The sequence below is a fragment of the Aedes aegypti genome, chromosome 1 (genome assembly GCF_002204515.2).
Source record: "Aedes aegypti strain LVP_AGWG chromosome 1, AaegL5.0 Primary Assembly, whole genome shotgun sequence".
Taxonomy (NCBI): Eukaryota; Metazoa; Arthropoda; class Insecta; order Diptera; family Culicidae; genus Aedes; species Aedes aegypti.
Window position 1 is genome coordinate 178,209,775 of NC_035107.1, and position 16,500 is coordinate 178,226,274.

A 16,500-nucleotide genomic window follows, 5' to 3' on the forward strand; every position below is an offset into this window, starting at 1 on the left:
CATCCAAGACCCTCGTACCGAGGTAATCGTAATTGTGAGCGTCCAGCCCAGTCAAGAAGTCCTGTGAAGTCCAAACAATGTGAAACAACGCGTTTGTTTCCAAGTCCACAGGATTATGATGCGAAACTAATCCGTTCCATCTCGTCGAGGTACCTGCAACAATCCGCTGGTTTAGCAAGCTGTAGCGTCAGTTGGAGTTTGGGCAATTCCGCTCCAGGCAAGTTGTTGTATTGTACAAAAATCCAAGTGAAAAAGCCCCCTCTCATTTGCAGCAACGGACAATGCCGACAACTAGAAATAACATCTCTCTCGCTTGCACGCGACGATGTATGTGCCAAATGTACAAGTCATACATCCGAAAAAGGTTTAGACTGCGAAATGATGATGCCATGTTCTTTGGGGCAATCGAATTCAGTTCGCCACCGAGCATCAGACTTTCTCAAGGAGCTCCGCAGTTTGTAAGTTGAAGCGCTCACCTTACAAATAGGGAGTCGTTGGTTCAATCCCCAACGGAGCACGTGGTTTCTTTTCGCATTTTAAATTTTAATCTGTACATTTGATACGTGTTCGTCGTGTACAAGTAAACTTCAAAACCTTACAATTCCTTAGACTGGAATAGCCGAGAACTAGACAATTAAAATATTCCATTAACTAAAAGATCTATTTCAAGTACTTCTTTAACCGTTAAAAAAAAATAGTAGACCAAGCCTCCATGGCATTTCTGAATAGATCATTGCATGATTTCTGAAAAAAAATCTACAGTCCTGTATATGGATTGTCTGACATTTGCCAGAAAACCATTTGCCAGAATCCATTTGCCAGAATGATTTTTGCCTGAAAACCATTCCCAAGAATGAACCATTCGCCAGAAAGCCATTCCCCAGAATGGACCATTTGCCAGAAAACCATTCCCCAGAATCCTTTGTTTTTAATAAATGTTCAACATTGATATGAAATTTATTGTTTGAAAAAAATTTGGAATACTTAAGGCTACCGGAGTATTAAAAATTGTCATTTGAGTATTTTGGGTGCAGAGCTACCTGGGCACTTCCATGATTCACTTTGGCTTGGAGAGTGTTTCTCGGTCGAATTATGTAAAACTTTGCAATAAGAAGCACATGAATGCGAAGCATATTGTGTCCAATTATGAGTACAGTAGCCTTAAAAAACACTACCGAGTGAATCAAAAGTGCCGGGAACAGGATCCAGCTCCTTATTTGTACTTATAGCACGAGACATTGTATAACCAACTTTCAGATAATTTTATCCAGAAGAGTGGACTACTAGCACTGCATAGCTACTGCGAAAAATGAATTGGACTTTAGCATCCCTACTGCAGCAACATATAATTCGCGTCGTGGATGTTGCGCCAAATCATTTTGTTACAATCTTTCGCTTACATTTTTATGCAATTTTCACAACGTGAAAGATTTATGGTGGAACTGCCATCAGATTTACATTTTTCCTGCATAACTGACCTGAGAAAAAAGAGCGAAAATATTGGGCAAACATATTTTTGTCGAATGGATATTTGACTGAAGAGTGTATCTTTGTGAAATATCGCAAAACAATTAAAAGAACAGCCTTTCATTGAAATAAGGGAAAATTATATTTAAAACATCATCAGTTTGGCGCCAATAATTATGTTATCACTGTAACTCAAATGAAGAAGGCAAATGTCAGCTAAACGTCCTTTCGGTCATATATCTGAATTAATTATGCAAAAAATAACTTTTGTTATCTTGAAAATAATTTTGAACCACGTGTGTTTAAATTATAAGATAATTTTATATCATTTGCGACAGGCTGCCCACAAATACTTCAATTTTCAGTAATAGCCCTGATTGTAAGTTTCAACTATCTGGTACCGGATATATTCAGAAATCCTTTGTAGGACTGCCTCGTGGGCATGATCCACGGTGGAAGCCTCTGACCGCATTTTTTTTTTTCTTATATTCAGTCAACTGCTGTTAGAAACAAATGGGTAACGGAGATTCACTCGCTAGAAGATTACGAATCGTATGTGTGTCATGGTTACAAATTCCAATATAGCTTTTTTATTTGCCTGTCTCATTGACTATCAATTTGAAGATTTTTGCATTTTATTATTTCGCTCAAATCCACATTGCAGTATTTTTATTTCCACCTGTCTTTCATTTAAAATTTTTAATCACTGTATTTATTGAAAACTGAGATGACGAAGTATTGTTGACATAACAACAAATTTTCAGTACAATTAAGAAGAACAGCCATATCATTGGTGAATCTCCTATGAAGCATATAAGTCCTCGTATAAATTAGTTCTACAGAACAGCTTAATACTGGGGACGGACCTGGTGTAGTGGTTAGAACACACGCCTCTCACGCCGAGGACCTGGGATCGAATCCCATCCCCGAAATAGTCACTAAAAATTTTCAGTGACGACTTCCTTCGGAAGGGAAGTAAAGCCGTTGGTCCCGAGATGAACTAGCCCAGGGCTAAAAATCTCGTTAATAAAGATAGAAAAAAAAAAAAAAGCTTAATACTCAAAAAAGGGAAAACAAAATGTTGAAAATAGAAGTGTCTCTAATGGGTATTATAGAATAGTCTGAAAGATGATCATCACAGCAATGAAAAAAATAGTAATTTTTCGGAAACTATGAAAAGTTCAAAAGCCTATGATATTTACCATAGTTTGTTAAAACATTTTATCGTACAAAAAAGTGAAAATCTCACGAACAATTGTTTTTCGTTTTAATTTAGTCGTATGCTGAAAATCATAATAATTTTAAGGATTCATTTTTTTAGTAATGAAGCAATATTATTTTCTGGGGAATGGTCTTTCTGGGGAATGGTCAATTCTGGCAAATGGTTTTCTGGCAAATTGTCCATTCTGGAAAATATCATACAACCTGTATATGTTATGGAACAAATTTCATTCCTGAAAGTAATTCTTTAAAAGTTTCTGGAACACCATAGAGAATTATCAGAAGATTCTAGAAGAATCTTTGAAAGAAGTAATGGATTAATCTAATACCAGTCGCATAGTGCTACACGAAGCACGAGTGTGGTGGTACTAACGTTTGCTGAACTAGCGATCGGTTTTGATATAATCTATCAAAGCATTGCTGAATCTCTTGGTGATTTACAGAGGCCTATAGAACTCCCACAGCAAACTATGTAAAAGTTCTTGGCTGATTCAGAATTACCGTAAGAGCTTCTGGAAATACCTTGTTCTTAGTTATTTCACGAAAAATTATTTAATAAAATTCCCACAGATATTTTGTGGTAGAAAACTCTTTAGAGTATACTATGAAGATTTTTTTGCGAAATAGTTGAAGAAATTATAGATAAATATTTACTGAGGAGTTTCTGAATGATGGAGCATTTTTCAAAAATCTTTAGTTTCTCCTGAAAACTATTGCGATTAGAAAACAAAACTACACAAATTTACATAATTTATGTTGTTTATCCGTTTGTTATCTAGAAACAGATGAGGAATTGTAAGACAACGAGCAACTAAATTGCCTATATAAGTAAGAAGGTAAAACTGAAATTCCTTCTTTTGTTAAATTCAGTCATATCGAAATGCACAATTTTGGCGTAATCTTGGATCACAAGATCATATCGAATCACTAATCGTATTAAAATAGAATGATCAGACGGACAATGGAACAGTTACCCTACGACGACATATTCAGCTAGGCAATCCAAACAGACAGCCGCTCATTATCAGAGCCCATAAATTTCCCCATGTGTCTTTCCTTGACATGTTGACACAGGAATGAGCATGAATCTTCTGACTCTGAATATCGTTTTCCATTTCAAAACTGGTTCACTTCCTCCAGATAAAAAAGGTGGAAATATTCTCAAATGCCATAAATTTACCCACGTGTAGAGTTCTAGCGCTGTACTTCGTAAATTTCAAAACCGTATAGGAAAACAATGTTATGGAATTCACAAACTAGTTTCCTGTTTCTAGTGTTAAGCATAAACTATCTTGTGTTGAAAAATATAGCAGGAGCCTGGAATCAATCAAAAATCAAAATATTTATTCCGATCAAATTTATGCCGTGCTGGGACACAATACCGTATCCTGAGTAGTAATAAAATTGTCGTTTCAAGCCTACACGTATATGACCACACCATATGGGATAGCTTGAAAGGACATCAAAAACGATGCCACATCAAACAGCAAGCTGTCGTTTATAATTTTCCAGCTGGATGAGGTCGGTGGCAAGCGCAAGGGATCTTTTGTTTTTCACGGACAATAAAGAAAGCGTTGAATGAAATTTTCAACCGATGAATAGTTCGTTATGCATGAAATTTTGATGAGTGTCCCTTATCACGATTCCATTTGACAATAATATAAAAGTAGTGTCGGTATGAAGAAATTTTCCATCACCATATAACAAGAATCAAAATATTGTAATCGCCATGATTAGAACGATACACGTCAAAAGTAATAAATTTGACACAAAAAAGTATTGTGAGCCATTTTTGTTTATTTTGCTGACGTTTAAGATTTCCATTCAAACATTTAATTACCTTGTGTATCAGCTGTTTAACCCCGAAAATAAGGCTAAAGTTTTCCACGGGGTACATAATTGGCATTAGTGGCGCAGAACAGTACAGTAGAATATTGACAGGTATATTCTTCTTCTTGGCATTAACGTCCCCACTGGGACAGAACCAGATACTCAGCGTAGGGTTCTAAGAGTAGTTCCACAGGTCATAACTGAGAGCTTCCTTCGCCTTATTTGCCATTTTCGCATTCGTATATCATGTGGCAGGTACGATGATACTCTAATCCTGGACCGACCGGAAATCGAACCCAAACACCTTCAGCCTGGCTTTGCTTTGTAGCCGTGGACTTTAACCACTCGGCTAAGGAAGGCCCCAGGAATGTAGGTGTCGACTCACCATCAACAACCAGGAAGGAGCGTCCAACATGTCCCTACCTCACGCATCCACGGGTCAAACGATGACAAAGACCGCCAGTTGAGGGTTGCGTACTGCAACCTGGGCAGTGTTGTCCTTCTGACATCAGCTAGTGTCAGGGAGTGCCAGGTGGGAGCTTGGGAACGAGGGATACACCATGAGAAGAGGAATATCCTTAAAAGCAGAGAAGCGACAATGAGTGCGTCAGCAATTCTGCTTGCTTCTGCTTGACGGCAGCGAATGGCGCACCATGAAAGGTCAAAAGGAGAAGAATTCAGCACGTGAGAAGAGGAAGAGAAAAAGAAAAGAACCGAAGAAGGAAGAGAGATTCAAGGGTGATGCTCTTGTCATTGGGGCAAGTGACAAGACAACCTACGCGGCGATTCGCAGGAGAGTGAGGAAGGATCCAGAGCTGAAGCAGCTGGGTAAAAACGTGATCAGAACCAGGTGCAGCCGGAAAAGAGATATGCTCTTTGAACTCAAAAAAGATCCGCCGATCAAGTGTTCGGCCTGCAGGGAGCTAGTCGGAAAGTTGCTTGGCAACGAGGCAAGTGTGAGAGCCTTATTCCAGAAAGGGATCATCCAAAAATGACGTCCATCATTAGGGGGAGGGGGGGGGGTCTACGAAAGTGTGACAGTACGTGTAGAAGGTATTGGAAAAAGCGTGACAGAGGAGGGAGGGGGGGTCTAGAAATCTCAAAAAACGATGGACGTCATATTTGAATCGTCCCAAAGCAGTGATCGAATGTAGAGAACTGGACGAGATCACAACACAAGACGATGTGAGGGGTGCACTGTTGTCTCAATGCAACCTGGAAGAGGCACTGAAGTCCTACCGGCTGAGTAAAGCGTACGGTGGTATGCAAATAGCGACGATTTGATTACCAGCCGCATCAGCCAAAACACTCGTCGAGGCTGGTAAAGTCAATATGAGATGGTCGGTCTGCCTAGGTTTGATCCCTCGGGAGACAAATTCTGTGGAGAGATGGTTCAGATGCATGGATTTCGGCCACCATGCATTAAACTGCAAAGGCCCGGACAGGTCCGAACATTGCAGAAAATGTGGTGCATGTTGTGTAAAGCGGAGGATGGTTACGCCCATACAACGGGTGGCTTCAAATGCCCCAAATATCAGAAGGCAAAGACAGGGCAGTAATGATGATGAAGATAACGCAGGTGAACCTCAATCATTGTGACGCAAAAATACAGACAGAGAAGAGATGACGGCAATCTGTGACGTAACAGTGAAATCAAACAAATTGAATGAATTTTTCGTTGAGAGCATCAAATATATCCATAACAGTATTGCAGATGTACCAATAGTTGAAGGAAACGTTGAGTTGCCCCAAATTGGAATTGTAGAGTGGAACGTATTTCATGAAATAAGCATGACCAATTTGGAAAAAGTAGTAAATGGGTTGAAGGTTTGCGGAGGTGTTAATAATCTAAGCACAAAAGTCTTTTGGGATGGATTTCAAACAATAAAGAATGAATTTTTATGTGTTATAAATAAGTCGTTGATGGAATTTCCTTCATCTTGAAAAAATTTTTGGTTGTGCCTTTACCAAAAGTGGCTCAATCAAAGAGACCAGAAGATCGTAGGCCTATCAACATGTTGCCACTATACGAAAAAGTGCTAGAGTTAGTCGTTAAAGAACAGCTATGCGAGTTCCTAGAGAATAAAAACATTTTGATTAATGAACAATCTGGCTTCAGAAGAAATCACTCGTGTGAAACAGCACTCAATTTATTATTATTGAAGTGGAAACGAGCAAAAAAGTGATCCTAGCAGTGTTTATAGACTTAAAGCGAGCATTTAAAACTATTGATAGGACTAAATTGTTAGGGGTATTGTTTAAGATTGGCGTGAGAGGTTCAGTCTTGAAATGGTTCGAAAGCTATTGCCAACAGAAGACAAAAACGTCGAATGCAGAAAATACAGAACAAGTCTATGTGACTTATACTAGGGTGTCATCGTACAACTTCTTCAGCTACTATGCGTGAGTGTCTCCAATGGATGAATGTCGAGGAGAGGATCATTGTAAGAACATTAGAATTCGTATTCAAAATTAAGAATCAATTACTACCAACGTACTTGGCAGAAAATATTCAATATGGAACGGATACACGGGTAGAAATCAGAATCCAAAAACAAGATTATGACTCATGATATCATGATTCCAGCGTGTTTTCGTCTTATGAAAATACACCATGATTTGGACTCATGATATCATGAGTCAGATTGCCGTAACGCAACACACGCGTTAGGTTTTTGTAGCTGATTGCTCGGAATCATGATTCAAATGCCAAAAATGCTGAGTCGCGCATCCGTTTATGATCGACAAAATAAAAAAAAAGTTAAAAATAGCAAATATTGAGATTCGAGCCAAGAACCTTCCGATTGTGAGACACGAATTCTACCACTCAACCGCTTCGTCATCTTGAATTGAGAGTGATCGATACGAATGAGATGAAGCAAAGTGCGCCGCTTAGTGTTTTCACACTGGATGTTACGCTTTTGAGGAATCATGATTATGACTCCAGGAACCATGATTTGTGATCCTGATATTATGACCTAAGCAATTTATGAATTTCATGATTTGTAAATCATGGTGTGGGGATCAGATTTTTATTCGTGTATACTTAATTATAACACAAAAGCAGCATCGGATCTACGACTACCGAACTTTAAGAAAACTGGAACTCAAAACTGTCTCTTTTTCAAAGGATTCCATCTCTTCAACCGACTACCTACCGAAGTAAAGCAGGCAAACAGCATTTATTCATTCAAGAGAATGGGTGATATGAATAAAAAACTTTGAACTTTACTACATGTAGCATCTACTCAAAAACAAAATCCACAATGTTTACTACACTTTTGGTATGAATAAAAAACTTTTCGAACATGTAGTACTTATTATGTATCCGGTAGAAATCAAGACCAACATTTATTTATAATTATTGTTTTCTCGGGCCCCGTGCGTCGCAGCTAATATGTGAATAGTGCGCTGTGTTCATAAAAATCGTAAGAATGCAGCGCCACACTAAAAAACTGATTTCAAAATCGCGCGAGTTGAGGCGCGTCGCGAGTCTCACTGGCGCGATCCGGTTTGGTGGCGGTGCGACAATACTACTTTCGAACATGAGCAGTGACTGAAGCTGCACGTTAAGAAATTTCCATTCAGAGTGCAGAGTGATGCTGCACGTAAAGAACAATCTATTCAGAGTGACGCCTAAAATTAATACAATCATGCATATGAAGAAAATGCATGGAATCTAATCGATTACGCGACAATTTGCACAAATCATGAAGGTGCTGTTATTTGACAAAATTTGTAGTGTAATTTTGCGATTAGTCTGGTATTCTCTTTAAGTCTATGATTTTATGATGATGGTACATCAAAGAATTTTCTGGGTGCTTTTCGGCCTTCGCCAACGCCAGTGATTGATGATTTTTTAAATACAAGCTTAACATCTATAAAGAGATCTTGAGATTACAGCTATCAAATTTGGAACCACATATTTTCTAGCACCAGTACTGAGATTCTGGTGAAATTGCGGTAGAATTTTGATGCTCCCCGTGTGTTTTCTTAACAGCATGTTGAATTCCGGAAGTTCTAAGTGTTTCTGCGATATTCTCGTTATTTTGGTGGAGTTTCTGATAGTATCCTTGGAATGTCTAGAACTTAGAATGTCGAGATTTAGAAATTGTAGTGATTCCATTGGTAGTCGTTAGAATTCAATGAGGATCTCCCCTATAACACCAGGGTTCCCTTTGAAATTATCAAAATTCTTGTCGATTTCACAAAAAATCCCATTGAAATCTATAAAATATTTACCGACATTCAAATCGTTTATATTAAAGCTTTGCTTTGAAATTCCAACGGAACTGGAGATCAACGGAATCTTCAAGGTTTTTACAATAATTACGAAGATTGATTTTCAGAATTACAAATATTCACACAATAATTCGCAGGAATCCCACCGCAATCTCATAGATTCTTACAGAAATACCGTCTCAAAGATACCCACAGAATTCCAAGAGATTAATATTCGGAATCCCATTCCCACCCCAATTCTAGAGTTTTTACCAGATTCCTAATATTTCCGCAATATTCCTAGAATGTTATTTAAACTTCCAGAATTATCATAAAAAATCCGACATCCATATCGGAATCCCAAAGTTCCTACAGGAATTCCGGAATTCAAAAGGAAATCTGAGATGTAAGAGTTTACAAGTAAAATTCCAAATTACATTATAAATATCTGAATTCCTACCGACATCCTAAAATTCCTAGAAAATAATTATGTTTATCGTAATGCCAGAATTCACACGGATATTACAAATTGCTACTGCCGGTAATCTTACCGGAATCTCAGCATTGGCGGGGCGAATGTTTTCGTAACCTCAGAATTCCTAAGCAAAACTCAAAATACCTTCCGAAATATCAAAACTCATATCGTTTTCCCATGATTTTTACTCAAAAGTAAATTATTCCATTCAATTCCGCAATCTCAAAGCATGTGTAGCAACCTCTGAAGCTAACTACCAGTAGCTTTGTAGTAAATGCTACCTTTATTCATAGCAATGCGTTGTGTGTAGTATGTTCGAAAGGTGTAGAAAAGAAAATGACACAAACATGTTCCACTCGTGTTCCACATATAGCGTTTACTACCGAGGATGTAGTAAACTCAATTTTACTACATTTTATTCATACGGCCCAATGTGTATAAGATGTGTCAAAGATGGATTGATATGAATCATGATGATGGACATACGCGGGAGCAAGAATGAAAGTTAAAAAGAAAATGAAGAAACATGAATTAAAAACCAAATATCACTATGATAACTCGTCCAATAAGCCTCCCAACTACTAACGAAGCGTATGGGGTGGAGGTGGGACCAAATACGGCCCAATGGGACCATCAGAGAAAAAAAAAATCCAAGTAATGAACCGATCCCCCATCCTGGAAGCATTCGAACGCTCAAACGATGGTTTCGTGATCGTCAAAATTAACGGAATCTTCGTGCGCAGTACACCCAGATGTTGGATGTTCTAACCGACATGCTGATCAGTCGAACGCTGGTAATCATCTGAGGAGACTTTAATGCTTGGGCCGTAGAGTGTGATAGTAGACTGACCAATGCAAGAGGGTACAAGTAGTAGTAGAAAGCGAAGAATACACCCAAATTAATCATCAAGCGATCCACTACTGAATTGGCCAGAGAAGTTGGGCAGTACGGCAGAGGAGGAATGGATAACATAAGTGGAAGACTAAGCATTTCGACAAGGATATTTTCGTCGAAGTACTCCAAGCAGTAAGCGACGCTCTGAACATGGATGTAGGAGATATGTCAGAAGCGTTGGCAAGAGCGTGTGATCAGGTCCGTCCCACTCGGGCTCAGATTGGGTACCTCTTCTAGTACTGCATTTGGTCCCTCGGTAGTGCAAAAGGTACCCAAGTTTGACAAATCGCAGTACACTTTTCATCGTCCTGCATACTGGTGGAATAACAGTCTCAGCACCCTCCGTGCAGCCTGCTTAAGAGCAAGAAGACTCGCGCAGAGAGCTAGATCGGAAGCCAGCATGGAAGAGCGTAAGGTGACCTACCAGCTGACCAGAGCCGCGTTCAAACGGGACGCAAACCCCTAGGGCAACGCCTATCGAGTAGTGATGGCGAAGATCAAGGTTCCAGTAACACCATCTGAAATGTGCCCCATCAAACTAAAGTTGATAGTGGGCAGACTCTTTTGTACGCATGCTCCCACCATGTGGCAGCCCACACCGTAAGCTGACGTAGATGAAGAAAATGCCGGCAAAGATGAAGTTGAATGAAGCTCTCGGTCCAGATGGTATCCCTAACGCATCGCTAAGGGCAGCAATTTTGGCGTTCCCAAATATATTAAGGACAGCGTTGCTGAAGAGTCTAGCGGAAGGCTGCTACCCAGATAGATGGAAGGTGCTGAAGCTGGTTTTGCTGCCGACGACATTGATATTGTTGCACGCAACTTTGAGTACATCCGACTAAAGGCTGAAGCTAGGCGAGTCGAACGACGATCTGCGGTCTCTTCGTAGAATGCTTGGCTGGCGACGGGCAGCTATGGATCGAATCGAATGGAGATGTCTCCTACGCACAACAGAGGCCACCTAGGTCTTAGCCTGACTGGTAATGTAAATTGCTAGATACTATTGATAAACTTCTGAAGAAGGTCATCCTCGGCAGGCTGACGATCCACACGGAAGGCGAGAACGGATTGACGAAAAGGCAGTTCGGATTCCGTAAAATGACTTTGACGGTGGATGATATTCGGACGGTCATCGCATGCCCGCAGAAAACATCCAAACAGAAGAGAAAAGGCAATCGATACTGCGCAGGGGTAACGATAGATATTAAGAACGCGATCAATAGTGCTAGTTGGGAGGCTATCGCCTACGCAGAATACTGGTCTCCGAATATCTGTGTAAAGTTCTGCAAAGCTATTTTCAGAACCGGGTATTGGTTAACGACATTAACTAGGGACGGATTTCAATTAAAGTAACGGCGGGAGTTCCACAGAGATCCACAGAGCACTGCCGAATGAAGTCGAGATCATCGGGTTTGCTGATAACGTCGTGCTTGCGATAACTGGTAAGACTGCGGAGGAGGTGGAGATGCTGACGGCGGATGACTAGAGTCAAGCTGCAGTTGGCCCATCACAAAACGTAGTTGATGCTGTTCAACAACTAGAGGGCGGTTCAGCAGTTTGAGCCATCGTGTAATGGTCGCCGCCAGGCTACGTAGACTACGCCTGCGAAAAGGCAGCGAAAGCAGCTAACACTGTGGCTAGGATAATTATTATTATTCTAGCTTTATTAAGGAGATTTTCAGCCCTAGGCTGGTTCATCTCCAAAATAGGATAATGCCCAACATTGGAGGACCAGAAGAACATAACCAAACATAACCAAGAGAAGATGGCATGTACGTTCTAGATCATGGCTAGACAGATGGCGAGTATCTACCGCTCTATATTGTCAGAGGCAGTGTGCGTTATAGCTGGAATGCCATCTGCATCACTTTGGCTGAGGACATAGCATGCATAGCAAGGGACACAAGGAATATGAGGAATTTCATCAGATGGGATACAATGGCCAAGTGGCAGCAGGAGTGGAATAACTCGGGGAAAGAAAGGTTGACCCACAAGCCCATTACTAACGTGTCGATGTGGACGACCAGAAAACACGGAAAAGTTAATTTCATCCTGAACCAGTTTTTTTTCTCAGGCCATGGGTGCTTCCGGAAATATCTGAACAGATTCGGACACGCAGAGTCTCCACATTTTCCGGTCAGTCCAAATATAGATGAGACACCGAAGTATGTTATATCCAATTGCCCTCGGTTTAGAGATATACGAAGCGAGATGATGTTAGAAATTGCAAGTGTACTAAATTCGGACAACATCATGCAGAACATGTACCAGCATGAAAGCACTTGGAATGCGGTGAACGGGGGGATAACGCAGATTATGTCGTCGTTGCAAAGAAGCTACGGGCCGTGATCGGAGTAGGCTAGAACCTCCATCGAGGACTAGATCGAGTAGAGCGGGCGTAGCGTAGTGTCGGTAATAAGTCGTCGGAATGCCTGCAAACCGAAAGTCATCCTCCAACCGAAACTGCAGAACCGACCCTGACACTTGGCAGACCAACGTAAAATTGGAGTAGACTGAGTCTACCGCTGGGGTCCAGCTTAGTAATTCGCAAAACAGCACCAGAAAATGGCGCCTGTGAACCGGATGTTTCCTTGAGTCGGAATCACAGGATCGACCTCCGCATCTTCCCGGATAGTTTCAGAATATACTACGTCCACCGTCGGGGCTAGTTGAGTAGATCGCGTAGTAACACCGCCAACGTAATCGCCGAACCGACCTCGCCATCTGCCCGAATAGCATCGGTTTCGGAGATCTTCTGCCGCCGGGGAAATCTTCGTCGGAGTAGAATAGATCCAATCTCTGAATAGTACCTAGCGTATCACCGGCTTAAACCGTCGGAGCCCCAGTGAACCGGAAGCCATCTTCCAAGTGGAATCGATGGACCGGCTTCGGCACTCCACCGGCCAGTATCGAATCATGAAGAAGCGAGTAGCCAGAGTAGGTTAGCTCTACCGTCGGGGACTAGGCCGAGTAGCATCGATCGTTATAACCAGTTTTGGGTCGCCAGTGAACATTCTCCTACCGGAATCACTGGACCAATCTCGGCATCTATCTGGTCAACCAGGAGAGCTCGAAAAGCAGCAGCGTAGAACGAGTCATCGTAGAGCAACGAAATGCACATGAGCGTCTAGTACAAGTTTCACTGGGCTCTGACATGAGGCCAGCCCAAGAGAAGTATGCGCCGTCGCACAGAAAGCTGTCTATAGCCCCGGCGAGGTTTAAAGTCAATTGGGCAAAATGAGTAGTCACCGAAACACCGTTTATGATGACATTAAGCTCCAACAGCGAACTAGTAGAGCAGCTAGAAGCTGAGACTGACGAAGAACATGTACACAGAAGTGCAATCAGAAATTCAACTAGTCTTTGCAAATAAGGAGCGAATGCTTTCAGAAAAGCACATGAGCTTCTTCTTCTTTCTGGCGTTATGTCCCTACTGGGACAGAGCCTGCTTCTCAGCTTAGTGTTCTTATAAGCACTTCCACAGTTATTAACTGAGAGTTTATTGTGCCAATGACCTTTTTTGCATGCGTATATTGTGTGGCAGGTACGAAGATACTCTATGCCCTGGGAAGTCGAGTAAATTTCCAACCCGAAAAGATCCTCGACCGGTGGGATTCGAACCCACGACCCTCAGCATGGTCTTGCTGAATAGCTGCGCGTTTACCACTACGGCTATCTGGGCCCCTGAGCTCTTGGATAACTAACAACTTCCAGGATTAACTATACGTGCTTTTTCCAACGCTGATGCCTCAGTCTCTTTTGAATTTTCGGTAGAATTTTAGATGTGTTTAATTGTTTCAGTTTCAGTTCCCTAATAGTAAAATCAAGAAAATGTAGCACCGTAGCATCTTCATATTTTCAAGACCATCCCATTTGGAATTTAATCAAATACAATATCGACTAGATTCGTCTCCCTTCGCCTGTTTGTCCGTAGACATCCGTAGATTGGTCGAACAAAATTGCGTATATTCATTTGATATTCTTGGGGTTTCTCGATTCTGCGTTCCATGTGAGGTGTCTAGGAAAGTTCGAAATCTTGAATGACTCTGACGTACCTACTTCACCTGATTTATTATATCATGAGGCCGAATTTCACCGCGGTTTCGTCTATTCGTATAAAGATCGATATTATTCGGGTAAACCACAAGGCCACATTTGCGTCTGTATTCCTCAATTACCTGTAGATTACTTTGCATCAGTTCGAACAAGGTTCTTATTCACATATCAACTAGCAAATCTCGATAGTAGTCGGAAAATCCATAGATTGTAAAACCGCTATTATTGAGTTGCCTCAATAGCGTATTTGCTATGATATTCAACAAAAGTAATTATAAGACTCTTCCAAGGGGACATCCGAAAAACACTAAAATATGTCGGTTTTTGAGCATTTGATGTTTCCAATTGGTAGGGGAACTGGGGGTAATATGCCCATTGGGGGCGTTGCATACATCCGGGCGTTTGTTCAGATGTTATTGTTAAATAATAGTATACATGCTGATGTGAAAAATGTACATTTGTAAGTTTCCAAATTGCCCGTAACTCCAAATGGCATTACGCTTGGTAGAATTTGAATTCAAACGGCTGTTTTGGTGTTATGAAATAGGGGTGGGCGTTTTGCCCCCAGCAGGCTTGAGAACTGTGATCACAATTTGCCACATTTCATCGATTCTGCCAGTCAACCAAAACACAAAGCAGCAGCAGCATCAATACCATCAGGCGTTGCGCTGCCAACGGTTCACACTCTGCTTGACTGTTTTTGTCTCTCCACTATGACCGTTTTCGGGCAGCCATCTCGAGGTGATAATTAAAAAATATGTTAAATCATTCAATCGCTAATATTTCGCTTGTATTTTCAACTAATAGAAACCTATTAGCGCTAACAGCAAGAGCACAATCATTCCGTTGCGATACATATAAACAAGTTCAATTTCATGCTGCCTCTATCGAGCAAAACTGCAAAACCCCGAAAACCGGAAAAATCGTCACCACTGTGCTAGAGTCATTTCGCATTCGGGTTTGGAAAAACGTTGCGAAGAAGAAGATAACAGTTTTGAAGAGCCATGACATTTTTTGTTTTGAACGGTCATGGTTTGCTTTGGATTTTGATGGTCGTGTAGAAAAATGTGAATGTCGAGGTGGTATATGTTTGCTACAGTACATTTTCCATCCCTGGCCCCCAGAGTTGATTAAAGTTTAGGTCCTTCAATAAGCTTTTTAAGGACAAATTCAACATATTTTTTGCATGTTATACAAACTATGACAGTGCACAAGTTGGCTCTCGGCGATAGTTTCAAAAATTTGGTTATATATCGACCTAAAATTTGACCTTGAAGATCGCACAAAATTGCAACGAAAATAGCAAAAAACGTTTTTATACGTTTTTTATGATTTTCTTGAGAAAAACACATAAAAATATATTAAGAGAAGCATTTTTATCCATTTTCTATAACCTAGGATGAAAAAAAGTAGGGTAACTGGGGGTAAAACGCGCCCTCTAGCTATGAAGAACATTATTATGAGCCTTTTTTTTATTCACTTTCTCATAGACAAACATGTTTTCTATCAAATAGTAGAAACAGCGATCCATTTTCTTTTTACTGGAGTTTATAAATCATTTTTTCTAAAATGCTTGCTTATCTGCATTTTTTATTTTTTGCGGGGTAAAACGCGCCACCTGATCTCGGCGTTAGTCGTTCGCGCGCACGCATGCGCAATCATGCTTGCAAATAGGTTGTATACATAACGACGTTATCTGCATTTTTTATTTTTTGCGGGGTAAAACGCGCCACCTGATCTCGGCGTTAGTCGTTCGCGCGCACGCATGCGCAATCATGCTTGCAAATAGGTTGTATACATAAGGACGTTTGATCACATATTATAGGTTGTAAGGTTCAAATTGGCCCATAACTACAGCTTGGCAATACGTTTGCTGGAATTTGAATTCAAACGGCTGTGTTGGTGTTATGAAATAGGTGTGGCCGTTTTGCCCAACGAGTTGATTAAAGTTTGAGTCCTTCAATACGCTTTTTAAGGATAAATTCAACACTTTTTTTCGCATGGAATACAAACTATGGGAGTGCACAAGTCGATTCTCGGTTTCAAAAGTTTTATATTATATCGACCTGGAAAATAACCTAGAAAATAACACAAAATTACAACGAAAACAGCGAAAAACGTTTTTTCGAGTTTTTTACGATTTTTGCCAGGAAAACACTTAAAAATATATATGGAGAAGCATTTTAATAAATTTTCTATTATCTCGGGTGAAAAACAGCGTCCCAAAGCATGTCGTTCGTTCAAAACAAGGGTGACGCGTTTTACCCCAACGGCGCATTTTACACCCAGTTCCCCTATTCCAAACCACACCGTTCGGCCAAATCGAGGGTGGCGC

General features: G+C 40.7%; 1 protein-coding gene across 1 annotated transcript in view; it reads right to left on the bottom strand.

Moving 5' to 3' along the window:
- Positions 1–16,500, bottom strand: part of LOC5573874 (calexcitin-1) — a 160,674-nt gene that overhangs the window by 42,184 nt on the left and 101,990 nt on the right. The window lies entirely within an intron of this gene.